This window comes from Chanodichthys erythropterus, chromosome 17 (assembly GCF_024489055.1).
Source record: "Chanodichthys erythropterus isolate Z2021 chromosome 17, ASM2448905v1, whole genome shotgun sequence".
Taxonomy (NCBI): Eukaryota; Metazoa; Chordata; class Actinopteri; order Cypriniformes; family Xenocyprididae; genus Chanodichthys; species Chanodichthys erythropterus.
The window spans coordinates 15062183-15085437 of NC_090237.1; the positions used below are offsets into that span (position 1 = coordinate 15062183).

The 23255-nt window shown below is 38.2% G+C and overlaps 1 pseudogene; it reads right to left on the reverse strand.

The window, feature by feature from the left end:
• Nucleotides 1-3002: 3002 nt before the first annotated feature.
• On the reverse strand, nt 3003-22453 carry LOC137004501 (alpha-2-macroglobulin-like; annotated as a pseudogene).
• Nucleotides 22454-23255: the final 802 nt, after the last annotated feature.

The window sequence follows — 23255 nt, forward strand, 5'->3', positions numbered from 1 at the left end:
ACACGCTTATTTCAGTCAGCGCGCAAATACTGACTTCTCTTTCAAGTCTTGCGCTTCGGCGGACAAATTCATACAAAAATTAAGTCAACATGCCCGTCTTGGCGAGTATCCTAGCAAACATAGTCGGTTATGTCTTAAGTGAACGTATAACAGTCGAGAAAGACATCGCATGTGTAACATATGTAGCTACTGGATCGTGCATGTCTTAAAGGGAAAAAAATATTCCTGCTGCCTGGTTTTAATGTTAAATCAAACAACAAATAACAAAGAAATCACTCACTGCTCTTGACTGAATAGTTTTTGTAACTTCAATAATGATTCATCTTTATTTATTTTATACAGTAAAGATATGCAGTGTTATTTTATATTTGATTACTTTATCCATTCTGTACCTGAAAACTGCTGTTAGATACCTGAAAACCTGAAAAGCACTGTTTATTTTATTTGAATATTTGCTTTATTGTACTTATTTTTGATGTAATTATTTGCTTGTAGTTTGATCGTTTGTTCTTATTTTCTTTATTTTTATTTGACAGTAGTCTTATTTTTAGGGTCACAGTTTCGGTACGGTTCGGAACTGTACCAAAACCGTGACCCTAAAACCGTGATACGAACCGAACCATGAGCAATTTGAACCATTGCACCCCTAGTGTCATCAACACTCAACAAAGTTCCTGCCCCAGCAATGTGTTTTTGTTGTTTCTCACTGTTTTTTTCTGTTTTTACTGTTCACAATCTTTATCTTGGCTGAAGCACTTTTGTTTTAATCTATATTAAGGATAATAAAATCAGCCTACATTATAATTTAATGTTAAAGATATTAATATTACAAAAGTGAGTGAGTCTTATGTTTATTTTTTATGTTTGTATGAAGGCTACATACAAATAAAAGCTGAACATAAATTTATTTGTACTGTTTTATTTCTTAAATATTATATAGTTTTATAGGAAGAGATTTCATAGATTTGGCAAATTCATTTTTCAGACGTTGTGGCCGTTCTTGGCAATTTTTTTGGGCGCTATTATATAGTTCATATCGATATCGGAATTATATCGTATCGACCGAAATTAAGAATTATATCGTGATATAAATTTTGGCCATATCGTCCAGCCCTACTTCTGCTAATATTTAGCTAGCTTGAAACGAAAACATTCTTCCATCATCATCATCATCATCATCATCATCATCACAAAGTGTCTTACATTGAATGAGCAGCTCCTCAGAGAGACTCGGGAAAAGACGATGTAATTCACACCAACTCTTAACGCTTAGTTCATCCACGGCATCTCCTGAAACCTAGGGCTGGACTATTCATTTGTGTACAAATACTTGAGCGCCCTCTCTGGCGGAAAGGAGAACAACGGACACTATTTAACGCAATTACTGTTTAATTTGTGAATTTATAGATTGAGTATGTTGTTTTATAATATGTAGAACAGGGTGAATTAATGATGCAAATACGTAGATCAGAAAAGGTGACTCATGAATCATGGGGTGTTTGAGGGACATGGCATGACACCCTGCATAGAGCTAAATCAAAGACTATAGAATAACACAAGACGTGTCACTCGTATTGTTTTGAATGGGAGAAAGTGTAACGCGAAATATGGCGGAATAAGTCTCGCCTCCTAAAGCCAAGAGCCAATCGCCGACTGGTAAAGTCATCGCGTCACTTCAGCGGCCGTTAGATTCACCGGTTTCTATAGAAACAGTCAGACGCGTGCCTCCGAAGAGACGCGCATTTAGGTCTGCGCATGCGCATTAGCTTGATCCAGCCTGAAAAATACAGTTTTTTTGTCATGATTCGAGCGTTTAGAATCTAAATTTATGAGCCGGTTGTTGTTAGATTTCATTGGTGATTTCAAATATGAAATTTAATCGTAAGGTTTAGCGAACAGTTTTGGACAATTTGATGTTTCCCCATTCAAAGAGATTGTATGATGCCCAGGATGCCCGAGAGGCGTTTCAAAGATGGCCGCCGAGTGAAATGACTTGTCTTAAAGGGACTTTGGCTGAACACAGCAGCATCTTTGATAAAATCTTGCAGTGATGATCCAGACTGATCAATGCTTCGGTTGGAAAACTTCTCACATGGTTGGTTTTAATTGCATGGCAACTTTGAGGAAAACTTTTGCATTATTGTTAGCTAAAACTATTACAAATAGTTCCCACTGATTATGGAATCCCAAGTCTGCTGTTCATGTTTGCCAGCGCAGGACATTTTACAAATCTAGACCAGTTGATGTTCTACGGACTTGTCCGGAATAAAGAGTAGCCTATCCATGTCACACAGTACAGTTAGGATGATATTACTCAACCCGTGATACATGATTTTGGCCAGACTACCTATCCAAATCATTCATCCCAATATCAACATCAGTAGGCTACACTCGTATTTCAGGTACACCAAAAGGTGTCACTGTGGCCTCAACGCTTCGCTCTCACAAACTCTGAGCTCGATTGCTATGTCTGAGGTAAACCACGCCCTCCTCATTACCCTACGGACAAAGGAATGTAAAAATACAGAAAATGTGGAAATGAACAAAATGGAAATAAATACATAAATAAATAATGTATAAATAAGTAAATAAATAATGTATAAATAAATGTGGAAAAAATAAATATATACATAAATAAAGAAAGAAATGTATAAATAATAATTTATGTTTTTATTTTTTTGCATTTCTTTGTATATTTATTTATGTATTTATTTATTTTTAATTTTGGCAGACTTAAATATAAAAATTAGAAGAAAAACTACTAAATAAAAAATAACTGAATGAACTAAAATTACAACTCAAAACAAATGTAAGCTAAATAAAAATATTTTTAAAAATTTATTTAAAATGACAAAATGGAACATCTAAAATAAAAGCAAATTAAAAATATTAATACATACTATTACAAGTAACACTGATGTGGACATATGGACCTTTCTTTTTTATGAACATATTTATCTCAAAACTAAAGTTTACTTTTCTCCAGCATGACTTTACTATATATATTACTATATATATTAAATAATACAAGGACAAGGAATTGTATTACAAAAGACAACTGATAGGCACATGCCACTTTTTCTGGACATTTCACAATAATTATTTTATTTGCTCTTTTCACAAAGCATTTATATTTGCCATAAAGATACAGTGCATTATTGCATGTTAACAACAAACAAGGATAATATTTCTCTAAAATGATCAAGCCTATATGTGAGCAAAAGCTTAGCCTACCTACACCTCAGTCTCAATGTGCATTTACTGATAAAACACAAATGAAAAGACCTAATGGTGTATAAAATACATGGCAGCATATAAAATGAAAGCTTACAGCTTCATAATTAGCACAGTTATATGTTAAATTTGTGTGATGATGACATCTGTTGCTTCTTCTGCAGCATCACTCCTCCTCAAGCACAGTGATTTAAATACTCTGTTTCAGACCGATCACCTGGAAACAAGATTTAAAAAAGCTGCAAGGTGCCAAGACTTAAGTGTATAAGTAAGTAAGCACTGAGTAATTTAGTCTTACTTGTCTGGTAGTAGTCATAGACTTTTACAACTGCTGGCTTAAGGTTTTTAACTGAGAAGGTCTGTTTAATACTTAGTGTTTGGCGGAAGCCAATGTTCTTTTGAACCTGTAAAAAATATGAAACAGTTTAAAAAATTTTTTGTCTGTGAGAATAATTACTTTTCTGTAATATAGTAGGATTTAAAATTGATTTAATAGTTAATTGTCATTTAATCACAAAGGTTGTCATTACATATCATTCCCACCTCTTGTAGATACACAATGACATGGTCGTCTTTGGATTCAACACGATGTGCTGCTTTCTTTAACTGTGGAAAAATATTTTTTTTAGCACAGACTAAAATATTCTGTGAAAATTTGAGGATTGACTCCCACAGACGCTGGCTTATGTTTAAATGCACAGCTACCTGACAAATATTTTTAGTTATCCCTGGATGCAGCTCTGTTTAGAGTTAATCCAGGAAGATTTGTCTGTAAGGGTACTGTTTAAACGCACAGCTACCTGACAAATATAAACAGTTATCCCTCTGCGTGAGGAAGATCCATTTAGATCTGCTCTGACAGACAACAAAAAAACTCCCTGAAACTTCCTAACTCTTCCATCCAGATAGCGAAATTCTCTGTTTTTACTGTTATTTCTAGTTCTTATTTATTCCATTATTATTATGTATTTGGTTCTTCTTTATGTAAAACACTTTGAATCATATGAAATGTGCTATTCAAATCAAATTGCCTTGCTTACGGTGCCTTACCTTGTCCAGGGAAGAGGGTTCTACTTGGAAACCTGACAAGAGTTTCATATCTACAATGACCATGTTTGAACTCACTTGTGTCCCGGTATATCTAATTGGAGAAAAAAACGATATTATATAGTAATGCAATAAAGAATTAAACCTTAACACTGAATGTGTGGATAACAATCTGTCCTTACACAACGCTTATTACAACATCCAAAATTTGTCCAGTCATTTTATTACATTCTCCCATTGTCCTAGCAACGACGAATAATGTATTATATTCCATGGGAGTGGGGATATTGTAGAAAAGAGACATCTACAAGAAAGTCACATAATATTAGAACATCCTTTTAACTCATAATCTGTTCATAAAGTGTCTTTAATCTGTTTTCACATTGGTTTGGTTTGCTTTATTTCACTAACCTGCACAGACACACAGGTCGAGCCCTTCACTTCAATGCTGTATTTGGCTGGAACGTTCTGCAGCTGCTTCTCCTGGTACAGTAACTTGTTGTCCTGATTGACCTCAAAGTGGTGAGAGTCTCCTGCTGACTGTACAGTCACTGTGCTGGAGCCGTCAGAGCTGAACACTTTGGTGGCGTACAAAGACAGAGCCTGAAGAGCCACCACTGTGTCCTGGGAAATAATGAGTTCAGTAATGTCACTTTTACTCATTCACACCAGCACATTCAACAATAATGTGTTTTATTAGAGTAGTTTGAGTAACCTGTGTGGAGGAGAATCCTCCATAGGCATTCTGCTGCTTCACAAGCCAGCTGACAATCCTGTTAGCATAGCCCAGATCAGCTGTAGTGACTGAATCTGCAGTGAGAACAGCTAGCAGCACATATGAGCTGATCTCCACTGCCAGAGAATCAGAGTCATCAGCAGATGCAGACTGAGACCAGTGGAGAAGAGACCCTTAATGACAAAAGACACAAGAGTAACTCAATGAGCATGACAAAAAACAATAGTACTGTCATAAATGATGACAGAAAGTCATCAGAAGCGACCCTCTTACCGTCTGAAATAGCAACATCCTCCAGTTTAATGAAAAGCTCCTGTCGAGTGTCTGTGTCTCTAGCCAGACTGAAAGTGTAGGTGAGCAGAGCAGTGGTGTAAATGTTTCGGTTATAGCCATAAAAGCGCTTTAAGCATGACAAGCCTTTGCTCACAGCAGGATCCTGTGGCAGAAATAGTGCAGATGACAAATAAATAAGACATAAAAGCCTTAAAATACTAGTTTGTGCTTAATCCATACTGACCGTAACCGATGTGTTCAGCTCAAGCAGTGATGCAGTAATATAGGCAGTGATGGTCACACTGTCACTTACACCTCCCTACAACACACATATAAGGGATATAGTCTGTAAATGTTACATTTTAAACAAGTAGTTTTGGCTTCTTACAACAAGAAAAATGAACTTGTGAAGCAAAATTGCATAAGATGTTAAGACTCATTTTCAGATGAAATGTCTTGTATTACTTTATTTTATATATTTTTTATTTCATCGTTATTTTAGGCACACATCAAACAAATTTGCTTTTCTTAATGCTAACAATTTACAGATGGAATACGAATGAAAAAAATATATTTGTAGTGGGTAACAAGAGAAATACTGGTCCCACTTTATATTAAGTGGCCTTAACTACTATGTACTTACATCAAAAAATAAGTACAATGTACTTATTCGGTTCATATTGAATTACAAAACTCTTTTGCTGCTATTGAGGTGGATACGGGTAAGGTTAGGGAAAGCTTTGGTGTTGTGGATAGGTTTAAGGGTAGGGGTAAGGTGTAAGGGATGGGTCAACAGTGTAATTATAAATGTACTTACAGAAATTAATTACAGATGTAATTACATGCAGGTGTTTTTAAAATATAAGTACAATGTAAAAACAAGTATGTACATAATAAGTGCATTGTATCAAATGAGTAATTTAAATGTAAGTACATAGTAGTTAAGGCCACTTAATATAAAGTGGGTCCAAAATACTGATTTAGATAGTTTAGATGTTCTAATTCATGATTAATATTAGTATTTCTAAAATAATTTGTAATTTCTTACCTTCATTCTGTTATTTAAGAGTTTTCCCTTGCTCTCATAACAACCATCTGGTCTTTGGTGTTGTACCAGCCATTGCTTTGATTTCTGAATTTTTTGGGGGTCAATAAAGATGTACTGCTGTGCTTTCCCAAATGTCCTCAGCAAAAACGCAGTCAGCCTGTTTGTTGTATTCAATCGAATACATTTGGTTGTCAAGATATTATTACCTTTAAATCTGAATTGATATTCATTGCTAAACAGCTGGTATAGGTTTGTGCAATGGTTAATTTATGCAATAAAAAGAATTCATACCATGTATTTCCTTCTCCTTGGCCAAATGTAGAATATGATCCATCTGAGTTCTCATAGTTGAGTTGCCTCTGATATCCTGTTCAGATTGGTGAGATTATTTTTCTTAAATGTGCTGAGAAAAAAAGTAGTAGTATGAAATGGCTCTGAATAGTCTCTCACCGCTCTTCAGGAAGCCGGTGGCTCTCTCTCGGATGGCTGAGGTGAGCTGCTCCGTGTTCTCCAGATACTGCAGAATGTAAATATTGGGAGAAAGAACAGCCATGTTTTGTTCTCCACAGCCGTACGGCATCCGTAATAATCCATCAAGGTTCTTCAGTGCACGACCCAATATGTCTCCTACCAGAGAACATGTGATTCATTGCACATTTCTACCTCAGAAATGTTCACAAAACGGTATTGAAGTGAAATATGATTTCAAATTTACCAAGCACTGAAACAGTAGATCTTGCTGATCCCTCTATCATATTTTTGGGAAACGCCAGCTCTACTTCCTCTGAAAGGTTTTGCCCTGTAGATTGAAGCACAAAACAAATCCATACAGTTGGAAATAAATAATCCATTAAATAAAATAAAATGAATAATCCATAAAGCTAGAAGCAGATTTAAGGTTAATCTAAATCTTTTTAGTTTAAAAACAATTTACATGACATAAAAGTGCACATCCATTACCTTTGGGGCAAAGCAGCCAGTTGTGGCTGTTAGTTTTTTCGATTCCTTCAGCCTGAGAGATACAGGTTAATGTTAGCACAATAGCTTTTTATGATCTTTGGCTGCAGCGTAAAATATAAAGTTTTAGATTTAGATAAAATAAAGTTATAGTTTTAGATACAATAGTATTATGCAATTTATTTACATTATACTGTACATAATATGTTTCTACTCACATTTACACGCAAGCTTCGTGTGACCGTGTCAATGCGTCCTCTCTCTGGGACGCTCACAATCTCATTGTCACACACAGTCTGGGACGCCTCTGCCTCTGCACTGACTGTAATATTCAAGACTCCTACAACACAAGACATGTACGTGAAGATACAACAGACACAAACACTGAGAAACAATGATTCAGACTGGAAAACTCACCAAGAACAGAAGGAGTGAGGATCCATTTGAAGGTTCTTCTTCCATTAGCACATAGACAGGATGAATACTGATCATCAGAGGAGGCTTTGAGAGTGTAGTCTGAGGAAGGAGCTGGAGTCACTTTAACCTGTCAATCAACCACACATGATTAGTGGCATATTTGATATGATTTGATAAGACTGAGTGTGAAATCTCACCATGATGCACTTGGACAGATAGTTGAAGACAGTGGCCTTCAGCTCAAAGATCTCCCCACGGATGATGGAGTAAGGCAGAGAGAGCTCCAGGAAGAAGGGCTAGAAAACTGTCAGCTGAGCAGGAGGAGCCAGACCCAGACCTTCAGAGGACAGACAGAAGGCCTCCGTCTCCCAAGTAGTGATGGTGTCAGGAACCGTGACAGGAACCTGAACTGATCCAGAGTCCCTGAAGAGAAGTTTGAATTTATTGTCAGGACATTTACCACAAGAGTGCCAAAAATATTTGCAAGGGGGCGGGCAGCACCTTCAGACTTTTTAACCCATCATTCACTCACCCAACTTCAACAAGTTCCCAAATCCAAGTTTCTGGGAAGAATGTGCGAAATGTTTCTACGGGTAAGAGAGGTGTGTTTTGAATTCCTGGGGCTGCTCCAAGTCCCACTTGACCAACTGACCAAAAAAAAAATGATGTAGTATATAATAGTATATAGGGCTGTCTTCATTTTTGCTTTTTCAAACTTAAAGCTTCTCATTCGCTGACAACATATTTATAAACTATTACAAATTTAGGAAGATGGCTGGTGCACGTTGACACATTTGTCTTCAAATGGATGTCATAAGCAGCACAAACTCACAACTCTTGCAGAGATTGAGTTTGTGTGAAGCAGCATTTACTGCAAACCGAGCCACTCTGAGACACTGAAAACATCGGATAATGGGCTGTACGCATGTAAAATGAAAACAGTGTCACTCAGCGAGCAAGACTGTGTTTAAGTAATACATTGGTGCAGGGATGACATCAAAACCTGGAAGACTAATTCGGCAGTGGTTCCCTTGAGATTTTCAGTTGGGCTTTATATGGGATTTTTCTGTGGTAAACATAGATTGACGATACTTACATTTTGCTCTACAATGTATATTACACACACTCACACCCCAAACATTGTTAATTAGTTACATTTAGAAACAAACTTTTTTTAAAAATAAACATAACAGCTTCAAAATATGCTTTATTTATATACGTTTTCGATATGTGTTGTTTTTTTTACGTCTAAAATGTCCAATTATCATCAACTTATGCTTACCACATATTTACAAAAATCTTGAGGGAACCACTGGCAAATTATTAAGGCAAGCATTTTGCAATTTCACTAATTGTTTAAGGCAATTTCGAGATTCACATGGGTCATACTCACATCCCTGAACTCCCGGATCTCCTCCTCCTTCCATTATTTTCCCCATTAGACCTAAATATCCATATCCAGGTAAAACACTCATCCCTGGGTGTAAACCAATGGGACCATATCCTGGAATTCAGCAGGACATTTACTATTATAGTTTATTTTTACAACATGTCCACAGTGTGTATATATATATATATATATACATATATATATATATATATATATATATATATATATATATATATATATATATATATATATATATATATATATAAAGAGAGAGAGAGAGAGAGAGAGAGAGATGTCTTACCTCCACCATCCACTCTAAGATAAAATACATCTCTGAATTTAATACAAGATGGAATTTTAATAATCAAATTTGTTGCCACCTTCAATCCCATGTTCTTGTCCAAATGACGAAAAAATGAAAAAAAGGGAAGAAACAAAGTCTGTTACTTAGTATTTCAGCTGCAACTAACTGCATTTTTTGTCCCAAAACATTAATCACAATAAGCCTTTCAAATAACACACAAACCTTAAACCCAAACAATTTTAAATACTTACCCGGAAAACCTCATAGACAGCATCTGCTTTACTCTGTGAAGGGTAAGTGATAGGGAGAGGATAGGACTGTATACTTGGTCCAAGAGACTGAGGACTTCTTATGGATCTGATATTAAAGCATTCCTCTTGATCTTCAATGTCAAATGAAAAAACACTGTCTGGCAACATGCTGAAAACCTGCAGAAGGTTGGAATAAATACAGTAATTTGAATAAAAACTGAAACCATTGTCTCTCTCAAAATCGGGTCTCCATCAACCATTAATAGTCATACTAAGTACACACAAATTACATTAATTTTAAAAAAATATATATAATTGCATACTATATGGTGCATAATAAAACAAATAGGACTTAATATACTTTCTTACGCTTAATAAACTGTTCATGATAATCATCAGCATCATGATAATAAACAACTAATTGACAATCACTATTATTATTACAGCGAAACTGTTGCAGTGTTCGTCTTGTTGCTGATTATTTCATACACTGTAATGGACAAACAAAAGATAATATACAGATCAAATTATAGAAGTATTTCAACATTTCATGCACATACATATATATTTTTTTTGGTGAGTAGCTGTGCAATAACTGGCATAATCTGTACAGTTGACTGGTCATTATAATCAAATAATCCTGAGCAGAGCAGAGACTGTACATCATCTCTTACATGTATGCAATCACCATATTGTTATGAACTCAGCAAGCACACCTTGTTTTCAAGACATTTCTCAATTTGAAATGTTCTGGAAACAGCTAGTACATTCTCACTGGGCGGCACACAGTATGCAAGAAACTCCATCTTAGGAGCCATCTTGGTGCGAACAAGGACTTTGAACATCACTTCTCCCTCCACCACTCCACCAGCACCTTTTACTTCAACTTTCTCATACCCATGGTGGACTATCTTTTCTCTGGATAAAACCTGAAAAAAATGAAGAAAAAAAAAAAGTGAACAAAATAATTCTATGGGGAAAAAAATGTCTGTGATGTGTTTTGCTTCATTTCTGCACCCACCAGGTAGACTATGGTAACATAAACACTTTCAACAGTCTCTCCAGCAATAGTGTACTGAACGGTTACTGGAATCTCCATATCACACTTCAGAGGTTCCTTTAGATCCTTTATAGCCAGTTGACTCATTTTTGTTGGGCTTTCTTTGGGTTTTATTTGCAGAGTTTTGTGCACAGATTCAAAATTAAATGGAAAACCAAGCTGACTGCCTAGTGAAGGATATGCCTGTCACGAACAGATCAAGGAACACATGGTCAGAGAAACCAGCTGCAACTGACTAAAATGCAGACCTGATTAAATATGACACCAAATTACCAGAGCAAATCCTTAAATGGTTAGTTCACCCAAAAATGAAAATTCTGTCATTTACTCATCATCATGTCTTTCAACAACCATAATAACATTCGTTCATCTTCGGAACATAAATTAAGATATTTTTGATAAAATCCGATGGCTCAGTGAGGCTTCCATTGCCAGCAAGATCATTAAATCTTTCAGATGCCCAGAAAGCTACTAAAGACATATTTGAAACAGTTCATGCGATTACAGTGGTTCAACCCTAATGTTATGAAGCGACGAGAATAATTTCACAACACATTGCTTCATAAAACTTTGAAGCTTTACAAATCTTTTGTTTTGAATCAGTGGTTTGGAGCGTGTGTCAAACTGCCAAAGCAGGTGTGGAACAAAATGAGGGTGAGCAATTAATGACAGAATTTTAATTTTAAACAAAGCATTTATTTCAGGGGTACAATGCTTAAATTCATGCATAGGTTGTTTTGAATGGAAAGCATCTGCAAAGCGGAACAGAACTAACATATACACGCATATATATAAAAAGCTCACCGATACAGAAAAAGGTGCACTATTTGCAAGGGATGTATCAATGGTGAAATTGGCCATGCCACTGATGTCTGTGATAAGTTCTTGAGATGTGAAGTCGATGCGATTAAAGTTGAGACTAACAGCAATCTTAAAGTTAGAAACTGGGGTCCCATCGGAGAACTCAACTTTAACCTGGTGGAAAAAGAAATTCATCAAGGACATACAGTACTCAAAGAATACAGATACAAACTCCTGAATAATAAAAAAGCAAACGATAATAGTCAAAATATTTAGAAACAATATTAGTTAAAGCTGCAAGCAGCAATGAAAGGGTCTTCACACCCGTGCCACCGCCACACAGTGGCTTTAGGAAAACAGAACACAGTGGGCAATATGTATTTTAATATATAAATATAGGAGGACAACTTCAGTCATATGCATTTGCCACACTTCCTGCTACCAGCTGATGGCGATTATCAAACATGTGAATTTTGAGGCAGATTGGACATTGTATGCTTGAGTTACAACAACTTCCTGTTTCATGACAATAATAGCATGCTTTAGCAGTCAGCTAAGTGTTGCTAGCATGTTTTAGAATGTTTCTAGCATGTTTAGTACTCAACTGCATATTTCAGTAGTATGTTGCATATTTTAGTAATTCCTGTTGCCAGTGGGTGGCGCTATTACTATAACTGAATATTGTCATGTAGACTTTTCTCAAACGTGAAGTTTGGGGCAACTGGACATTGTATGCCTGTGTTACAACAACTTCCTGTTTCGTGGTGTTAAAGGCGCTCTAAGCGATCCTGAGCGGAGTAACTTCCTGTTGATGTTCGAAGTGTTGTCAAACAAAACAGAGGCTAGCTAGACCCTCCCTCCTCCTCCTCCTGCCCCTCCCCTCCGTGCTTCCTGAAATGTAAGTAGCTTGTGTATTGATGCTGCTTGTTATTGGCTGAGGCACTGTTTATTGTTTTGTGGTCCAGGCTGCACCAGTTTGTTTTTGTGTCCGTTTTTGGAGCTTGTGGCGACTACAGAAACCGCGTTTTTTTTACAGTGTGTTCAGGGGACAGGCAGCTAGCGGATAGTGAGATGTTTGCTGTATGTGACAAAACATGTTTTGGCCTAAAAACGCGTGAGATTGCTTAGAGCACCTTTAATAGCATAGCACTTAGCCAAGGTCTGCATGATTTAACGTGTTTCTAGCATGTCTGGAACAACAGCTTTCTGTTTCATGCCGAAACATCAGCCTTTGTCACACTGTCACGTCGTTCAGCGAAAACCATATATGGTGACAACACTTCCCTATGAAAATCACATGATTGTGTTTTTCCTCACCGCAATAGAGTACCTCAGAGATGATGTGTTTTTGTGCAAAACCCGGAAGCGAGTTAGCATTTTAGGACTTCCGGTTCCATCGCCCTAAAGTCTATGGTTTTTTGGAATTTTTGAGTTTTTGCTAAATTGCCTGAAATAAGGTCTGTGGTAAACAAAGCCTCTAAATATTGTCACGTTTTGATCTATGACATAAAACACACCAGTTATAAGCTGCATAAACCGTTATTGTGTCTTAAAAACGGCGGTTGCTAACAAGTTGCTAAAAGGTACTACTTCCTTTGGCGGGGACTTTAGATGTCATCATGACAAACAGGACATTTGGACAGCATTTCTCATGAAAAAGTGGATAAGTATTCATACACAGCGCAGATCATAATCAGCGAGCATGTTTTTAAATAAAGTTGTTTTTTAAATAAAGTTTGTGGAAACTTGGTGGTGACGTTGATCTGCGACCATGGTGTGCTGTAGTCCGTTTATAGCCTACTGTTAACTTTTTATATCTGACGACTTTATTTAGGCTTCAAAATTTATAATTGTTGTGTTAACTTATAAAAATGATCTTGATAGACAAAACTTGTAAGTGTCATAACCCTTTGTTAAACACAGAGCTTATTTATTACAATTATCCAAAAGTCTATGGGGAAAAATGCATAGGCTTTTGATCTATTACGGCAAAGAGAGCACTCGGTGCTCTCAACAAGCAGATCAGCACAATCGTCTTCAATAACGCAAGATAAGCCACATTGACAAACATTTTTCACAGCTGTCTTTTATAGGGTTTGACACCAGTTACGCATCATGTTTAAAACTAGACAAATGATAAAATAAGTGTTTTATAATTAAAGGAAACACAGGACATATGTGGATTGCTCGATGCATACTGTGACACTCTTAAATGCCTTTTATGTGTAGTGTCGCAATTCTACCACTAGATTCTCTACGTAAGCATGCTCAGAGGTGTGCTTATATTTACACACATTTCTACGTACAGTTGCAAGAAAACGTATGTGAAATCTGTGAAAATGTGAAAAATTTAAACAAAATAAGAGAAATCATACAAAATGCATTGTTCACATATAATCCACAAGACAAAAAAGTAGCTGAATTTATTAAAATATCTCCACTCTTGATTCTTAACACTGTGTGTGGTTACTTGGATGATCTATGACTGTTCATGAGTCCCTTGTTTGTCCTGAGCAGTTAAACTGAGCTCTGTTCTTCAGAAAAAATCTCCAGGTCCTGCAGATTCTTCAGTTCCCTTTCAAGGGAACTCGTGCTGCATAAAAACGCTTTGGGAACGCCTCTGCGTGATGTCGTCTGAAGCACGTATACAATCTGTCCAATCAGGAGACGGAACGTCATAGGCGGGTGACGTCACTGACCAGGAACCATAAAGCCAGCCCGCAAACACTGTCATTCAGCTTCTGTGTCTTCAGCAAGCGCTAAAGTGTGATTTATATTTATATATTTATCCTATATATTTATTGTTGTCTGTTCTATCTATTGTGATTATGGCGAGCAAACAAAGGAAGTGTGTTCATCCCTCCCGCGTTTATCCCGGGATATGAATGTGTGTGTGTTTGTTTGAGAGTGCAGCATGCCCAGGCAGCTCTCGAGGGGGCTGCCTGTGTGCACTGCGAGCAGCGCTGCGCTCCCGCCGAGCTCTCTTTGAGGAGGGTGGCTTGGCTCGCGTTTCTCAGGGCAGTTCGGCACCTTAGGTCTTGAGATTCGGATATGGATATAGCAGAGGGGTTTGAGACGGGCCATGCCCTATCTTTGCCTTCACCTGCTGCATCTAAAAAAAAAAAGTATCTATTTCGGAGGCAGGAAGCACGCATTGTGGTTTCTTCCTCTCCGGTGGATACAGTCACATTAATGGCGTCTAGTTCTGAGGAGCTGGATGTTGTTAGCGTGGCTATGGGAGATTCTTAAGACTCGCCACTTCAATCTCCCGTGAGAGGTTTTACAGTTTTTTCCGACCTCCACACTGAGGTGTCGGGGTTGTGGAATAAACTTTTTCTCATACAATAGATTTTACATCAAAATGTGTGGGTATGAGAAAGCATGGTTATATGGCTGTTGGCGGGAGCAGCCGAGGCCAGGTTGAACTTCTCATGCAGACAACGCAGACAACACCAGACAGAGCATTGCTATCCGTATTTCCCCTCCAAGGAGTTGGAAAGTGGGGCAACGCTCACTGGCGAAATTCTCGAGAGGCTGGTTCCCTGATTAGTGTTTTCTAGGGGCGCTCTGCTGACCTGCCGCAATGCCGGGGCGCAGTAGTTCCCCGCGAGTCACCCAAGTATGACACGCGTTCTTCTTGGTAGCCCAGTCAATTGTTCCCTGCCGGTGCACCGATTCAGGGCATTGTGCTGGCTGCTTAAAAACATATCAGGAGCCAGTCTTGAGAGGCTGGTTCCCGGAAAAAAAAAAATAAAAATTCTGAGGGTGGTCCCTTCCGGAGACAGACAGTGTTCACCTCATTTTACGGTGCCTGTGAGTCTTCGGGTCCCTCAGGAGGGCGCTCTGCCAACCCAGCCGCAATGCCGGGGCGCAGTAGTTCCCTGCGTGTCACCCGAAGGTGGCGCGCTTCAGCAGTTCACGCCAGTTGTTCCCTGCCGGTCCGCCACTTCAGGGCACTATGCTGGCTGCTCATGTAGTAGATTTTTTGTCAGAATGGAAAAATCTGTCAAAAGTATCTCAGTGGGTCCTGCGAAATACAGAAAAGGGGTATGTGCAAAACACACCCACCCCGATTCAACGGGATTCTATTCATGATGGTGGATCCTGAGCAGGCTCTGGTATTGGCACAAGAAGTGCAGACACTCTTGCAAAAGGAGGCTATAGAGAGGGTCCCTCCTCCCAGCAGGGAGTCAGGCTTTTAAGCCGTTACTTCATTGTGCCAAAGAAAGACGGAGGATTACGTCCGATTTTAGATCTGCGACAATTATATCAAACAGTAGCAAGGCTCAAGTTCAAAATGCTGACAATAAAGCATGTCGTGTTACAGATCAGATCCGAGGACTGGTTTGTGACGATAGATCTGAAAGACGCGTATTTCCATGTGTCAATACTTCCACATCACAGAGAATTCCTGAGATTTGCTTTTGGGGGCGAAGCATACCAATATCGGGTTCTCCCCTTCGGCCTAGCATTGTCACCCCGAACTTTTACCAAATGTGTAGATGCGGCGCTGGCGCCCTTGCGCATGCAGGGCATCTGCATTCTCAACTACATAGACGATTGGTTGATTCTCGCTCAATCAGAGCAGATGGCGGTTGTTCTCGCTCATATGGAAAAGTTGGGGTTGAGACTAAACGCAAAGAAAAGCGTGCTTTCTCCTGCACAGAGAACCACTTATCTGGGCGTGGTATGGTACTCTGTGATTATGAGAGCCCGTTTATCTCTGGCTCGAATAACATCAATCCTCAATACCGTCTCTGACATAAGGCAAGGCCAGTCACTCACTGTAAAACAGTTCCAGAGACTGTTGGGTCTAATGGCAGCAGCGTCCAATGTTATACCTTGCGGCCTTCTGTACATGAGACTGCTGCAGTGGTGGCTCAAAACCGAGGGGTTCTCGCAGAGGGGGAATCCATTTCATATGATCAGAGTCACCCGGCGATGCTTACGTGCTCTAGACATATGGAAGCAACCTTGGTTTCTATCCCAGGGACCTGTGCTGGGGGCTCTCAGTCGTCGCGTCACGCTAAGATGCATCCCTCACGACAGATGCATCCCTCACGGGCTGGGGGTCAATCATGAGTGGTCGCTCGACACGGGGTCTGTGGCAGGACCATCATCTCACATGGCACATAAATTGTATAGAAATGATGGCGGTATTTCTAGCTTTGAGATACTTCCTCCCAGACCTCAGAGACAAACATGTGTTAGTCAGAACAGACATCACATCAGTAGTCTTGTATATAAATCACCAGGGGGGGTCTGAGATCCCGCCCGCTTTACAAGCTGGCGAATCAGATTCTCCTGTAGTCCCAAGGGAAACTGCTATCCCTCAGAGCAGTTTACATCCCAGGGTACCTGAATGTGGGAGCAGACATCCTGTCGAGGCAGGGGCCGAGGCCCGGGGAATGGAGACTTCATTCGGAGGTGGTGAAGCTCCTTTGGGAGAACTACGGTGAAGCCAGAGTGGATCTGTTTGCGTCTCGAGGGACGTCTCGCTGTCCACTGTGGTTCTCCATGTCAAACCCAGCACCTCTTGGGCTGGATGCTATGGTACAGCCGTGGCCGAGGCTACCGCTGTACGCATTTCCTGGAGAGAGTTCTGGAGAGAGTTCGCCGGGACGGGGTTTGGCTATTATTGGTAGCCCTGGTAGCCCTGGTATCTCTCGGACCCCGCCCCGAGTTATGGAAGTTGTGGGTGTGGCCTCTGAGCGGGCACGCCTCATAGATTCCGGTCTCTTAACTGAGGTTGTTGAGACCATACTCCAATCCAGAGCTCCCTTTACGAGGAAACTTTATGCTTTGAAGTGGAGATCATTCACTTCTTGGTGTGAGAATCAACAGTGGGATCCAGTTAACTGCCCGGTTAGCGCAGTGCTGGACTTCCTGCAGGAAAGATTTTCCACAGGGCTATCCCCCTCCACACTAAAGGTTTACGTGGCAGCCTTAGCTGCTTACCACGCTCCTTTCAGTGGAGTCTCTTTGGGGAGACACCCGCATATAACATGTTTCCTCCGTGGTACTATGAGGATGAGACCTGCAGTTCACACGAGAGTTCCGACATGGGATTTGGCCATTGTATTACAGGGCCTGTCTATGGCCCCCTTCGAGCCCATCGAAGAGGTGGCAGAAAAGTTTCTAACACTAAAAACAGTGTTTATTATCACTATCTCGTCTCTCAAGAGAATTGGAGACATTCAAGCCCTGTCGGTTGCTCCCTCGATGATTTTGAGATCTGTCTTTTCACACTGAGGACAACTATTAAAAAAGGTTCAAACATTCACTGATGCTCCAGAAAAAAAACATGATGCTTTAATAGATGGGGGGTGAAAACTTTTGGAATTTGAAGATCAAAGTAAATTATATTTAATTTGTCTTCCGGGAAACATGCAAGTATCTTCTGTTGCTTCCGAAGGGCAGTACTAAATGAAAAAAATTATATTCAAGCGAAATAAGAAAATTGTTGACCTTTTCAACCTGTTCAAAAGTTTTCACCCCCCGACTCTTAATGCATCATGTTTTCTTCTGGAGCATCAGTGAATGTTTGAACCTTTTTTATAGTTGTGTTTGAGTCCCTCAATTGTCCTCCATGTGAAAAGACGGATCTCAAAATCATACAGTCACTGCTGTAAAGGGTTCAAATATGCAAAAAATGCTGGAAAACTGAAGAATCTGCAGGACCTGGAGATTTTTTCTGAAGAACAGAGCTCAGTTTAACTGCTCAGGACGAACAAGGGACTCATAAACAACCATCAAAAAAACAAACAAAAAACAGTCGTAGATCATCCAGGTAACCACACACAGTATTAAGAATCAATGGTTCACATACTTATGAATGGGGTTATTTTAATAAATTCAGCTTTTTTTTTTTTTTTTTTTTTTTTTGTCTTGTAGATTATATGTAAACATTTTTTATGTAAAATATCTTACTCAGGACAGTACTAAAAAATAGCATGCATTTAGTATGATCTCTCTTATTTTGTTAAAATTTTACACATTTTCACAGATTCTGCAAGTGGTTCACATACTTATTCTTGCAACTGTATAAGTACAAGTTGGTGAATCCCACACTTTGCATAAAACTGTTCTTACACACTCATTATGCACAAATCTGTCCGTACGCACCGTTGATAAATGAGGGCCCAGGACTCTACTCTCTAATAACTAATTCCATGGCATTTTCACAAATGTATGCAGTGAAATCATTTAGATTTTATAAATTAATATTAATAGTAGTATGGTTATGCATGTACATATTCCACCACCCATTTTATTAAAATGCAGTAATATTTTAATTTAACTAATAAAATGCAATCAGTCATGTTAAATTAGAATTAAATTGAATTGAATAGTGCACCTTTGCCTGTATAACTGATCCATCCTCAAAGAACTCTGGCAGGTCAATAAATTTTAAGCAACCATTATCATGGGACAAAAAAACTTTTTCAGTCCTTTCCATTGAGATGTCTGAAAAACAACAACAACAACAACAAAAACAGGTGAAATCTTTGGCAAAACCCATCAAGTAAGCACAATTAGATCTTGGTTTGTCAGCATATTGGCCAATTGTTTTCATGTCTGTTACAGTACACACCTGTCCCCTCCTCAGTTACTGATGCAGTGAAGTCAAGAAACTGTGGCATGTTATACACATAATTGTCTGATATTCGGGCAAAGACTGACATGGGGAACTTCTGAGAGACACACCCGGTCTCATTCAGCTAGAAAAAATAAAGATTTTATTCAGGAATAATTAACAGCAGTTATTTTTATTTTTCATTTTAAAGGGTTAGTTCACCCAAAAATGAAAATTCTGTCATTTATTACTCACCCTCATGTCGTTCCACACCCGTAAGACCTTCATTAATCTTCCGAACACAAATTAAGATACTTTGGTTCAAATCCGATGGCTCCGTGAACCCTTCATAGGGAGTAATGTCACTTCCTCTGTCAAGCTCCATAAAGGTACTAAAAACACCTCTAAATCAGTTCATGTGCGTACACTTCATAAAGCATCGGAGCATTATGAATCTGTGTGTCGAATCTGCAGTTTGGAACGCCTCAGTGATTTCAGCCGTTTGGCGGGTTTGAACCTCGATCTGATTCATGATTTGATACACTGATTCATAATGCTCCGATGCTTCCTGAAGTGTTTTGAAACCGGCCATCACTAAATAAGTCGTTATTTTGGCACACCAAAAATATTCTCGTCAGTTTATAATATTAATATTGAACAACTGTACTCATATGAACTGATATAGATGTGTTTTTAGTACCTTTATGGATCTTGACAGAGGAAATGTCAATACTCCCTATGAAGGCCTCACAGAGCTATCGGATTTCAACAAAAATATCTTAATTTGTGTTCCAAAGATTAACGAAGGTCTTATGGGTGTAGAACAGCATAAGGGTGAGTAATTAATGACAGAATTTAAATTTTTGGGTGAACTAACCCTTTAATGGAATATTTAGCCATACTTACTATTGCTGACCTTTTAACACAGAGTGGAGTCCCAAACTGATGGTTATTATAGTAATAGGAGTAAATGATTTGCACGGGATTGCAGAGTTTCATTTTCACACTACCCTCAACAGGCCGTCCATGGGTGTATCTGGTGAAGATATAACCAATCAGTGAATCAATCATTCTGCTTAACGTGTTTATGTTTAATGTTCGGATCAGGTGTTCAGATCGCCTCACCTCCCACATACCCTCAGGTTTACTTCTTGTTTATTCACTTTCACTGTCTTTGCCTTTTCTAATATCACTCCGAATTTCGATAGAACTGAACCACAAAGGAAATAGTGATGTTAGCATTTTTGTTTTTGCAAATGAGAAACAAAAACAAGAAAACCAAGGAAAAATGACTCAGAGTAATAAAAATAAAGGTTCTTTATTGGCATCTATGGTTCCACGAAGAACCTTTAACCTATCCATTGCACAAAAGGTTCTTTATAGTGGAAAATTATATATTAAATAGTTTGAGAAAGGGAGATCTAGCATTGAATTGCTACAACAGAAACTAACCCCTAACCCTACCCCGCACTCTGACAGACAGTGATACCAATGATAAAGACCTTTCAGCATGCCCCAACCTTTCGACATGTCCATTACTCCAACCTGCAGATACCTACACTTGAATTGTTCTTCACACTAACTCTTTTATGAATGGCTTACTGAAAGGTTCTTTTGGAAACCCAAAATGGTTCTTTTATTGCACTGCTGTCTGTGAAACCTCCTTTCTTCTAGGGCACACTCTAAAAAGTTTGGTAGTACTCACCATACTCTTTAACCTGAAAATATTTTTTAACGGTTGTTTTGCTGGTCTCAACAGACAGCTCATATAAACCAACAGATGCCTCTGGATTCAGCACATGAGAAAGTTGCAGAATCTTGCCATGGGTGGATGTAGCATTAATCCATTGATTGATTCTGTTTCTTCGATTGTCCTATTTTTATGAGAAGGCATTGGCATAGCAATAACAGGAATATTTAGGCACCAAAAAATGTTAGTGAAAGGGGGAAAACAAGAAATGAAGTTTACCTGCACTGCTATGAGTTTGTACTGTGGGTGTAAATAGAAAACAGTAGTTCAGGTTTGTATAACACTATGAAAACACTGGATAGAAATAATTGATTTTCAACATATAAGTCTGTTTAATCTGAGGTACAAGTCCACACTTACACAATATATTAGTGTAAACAGTGTAAACATAGGCACACATGACCAATAAGGTCGGCTGAAAGCTGAACCAAGGTCATGCCTTCTTTACTCACAACTAATATTACATTTTGAATGCAAAAATTAAATTGCAACCTACTGTTTCATCAACTGGTTTTAAGTTTTGGTCCATTGTGAAAATCCTGAAATGGACTGTAAAATTGAGGAAGACATATTAAGATCTGCATAAAAGCAGCTAGTGAACACTGCAGCTAAATATAGAGTGAAAATACCTGTTTGTCCAGGATTGTATATTTTTTTATCTGCTCGAATTATTGTTAATGGATTATATGATATAAATTTGACTTTTCTTTTTTCTATCAGATGAGTTTTTTTCCCTTGAACTTCCACTTGGATCACTTGCACTGAATTAGATTCAGGAGCCTGTTGAACACATTGCATTACAAATCTTTTCCAGAGAGCAAATATTCTGAACTTAAACCTGAAAATATTCTTTAACTGTTGTGTTTGGAAGTCTTGATAGATAATATTCTATTCTATATTACAAATGAAAAATTATTGTAGACATTCATGGTGTGGTAGGGTGCTCAGATTTGATTAACAAATACATTTTTTTTTTTTTTTTAAATCAAAATAAGTATCTTTTAAGATAATGAATATGCTGTTTTAGCGACAGGCCTGGAAGTCAAGGCAGCGGTGGAATTCTTTCTCAGTTCTCTCATGTAGAAGGGTTCTGTTCTGGTCATTGTCAACTAGAGAAATGGTCAGCTGTAGATTTTCTTCTGGTTTTAGAAGGCTCACACATAGTTTAGCCTCTGAGCCTGATCTTATAATGCCTGGAAATGTCACCATGAACAACCTGCAAGAAGAAATAGTATGTGCTTAATAACCCCCTTTTTATGCATTAACGGGCAAACTAATGATTTCATAGTTACGTTACTCTGAGATAGAGAACACTATACAAACACACGAAAGGACTTTCAAATACAAACTACATAAAAAAAGGTTCTAACACTTACGGCTCAGACGTTCCTTGATAGACACAAAGCAATAAAACGCAAGTTATAAATATTCCTCTTTTGATTGACACAATAAAAAAAGTCATCGTAAATGGATGAGAAAACTGTTTACAAGCAGCATCAAGCAATGTCTAAACCTTTTCCAAACACTTTTTGTTTGACTGAAAATGACCTCAGTGATGGTTAACTGTTTAGTATGGGGAAATGCAGGACAGCTGGATTAATTATTAAACAACAACAACAACTGTTAATATTTGTGATACTTTGATAAAGAACAATTAAAAATTACAATTTATAATTTGTCATGTGAAGCGTGAAGCATGCATTGATACAGTGGTTATCAACTGGTTGGGCCATGGGACCCACATTTTCTCATGGTCATTAAGCGCAACCTTTTTTCTTTTTTTTTTTTTTTAGGAATTTGACCCAATTACAAAAAAAAAAAATCTATAAAATATTCTATATGGATTTTGGTAAAATGTTAATAATATAAAGACACATGCAAGTAGCTTATGATGATTACATATAAAGCCACAATATCAGCTTTGACAATACAGCGTCGAGGTTTCTGACCGATGGCGGGGGTGGATTTTGGGGGGACCCAAAAATGTATTTTATGTCACAATATGAGGTAAATATGTATTTATATATAAGTTTATATTAAGGATTTAATGTAAAAAGCTAGATTTTCTAATTAATTTGTTAATGTCTTCAGATTGACATGCAGTTTTTTTCTTATATATATATACACACTGATCAGGCATAACATTATGATCACCTTCCTAATATTGCGTTGGTCCCCCTTTTACTGCCAAAACAGCCCTGACCCATCAAGGGATGGACTACATTAGACCCCTGAAGGTGTGCTGTGGTATCTGGCACCAAGATGTTAGCAGCAGATCCTTAAGACATCTCACCTTACTGTGAAAGCAAAATGGATAAACAAAAAAAAAAAAACTTAAAAAAACTTATAAGTCTACAGCCATATTATCTTTACAAACTTCTTTTTTAGTTCAGTCAGTCTTTCTTTTTAAT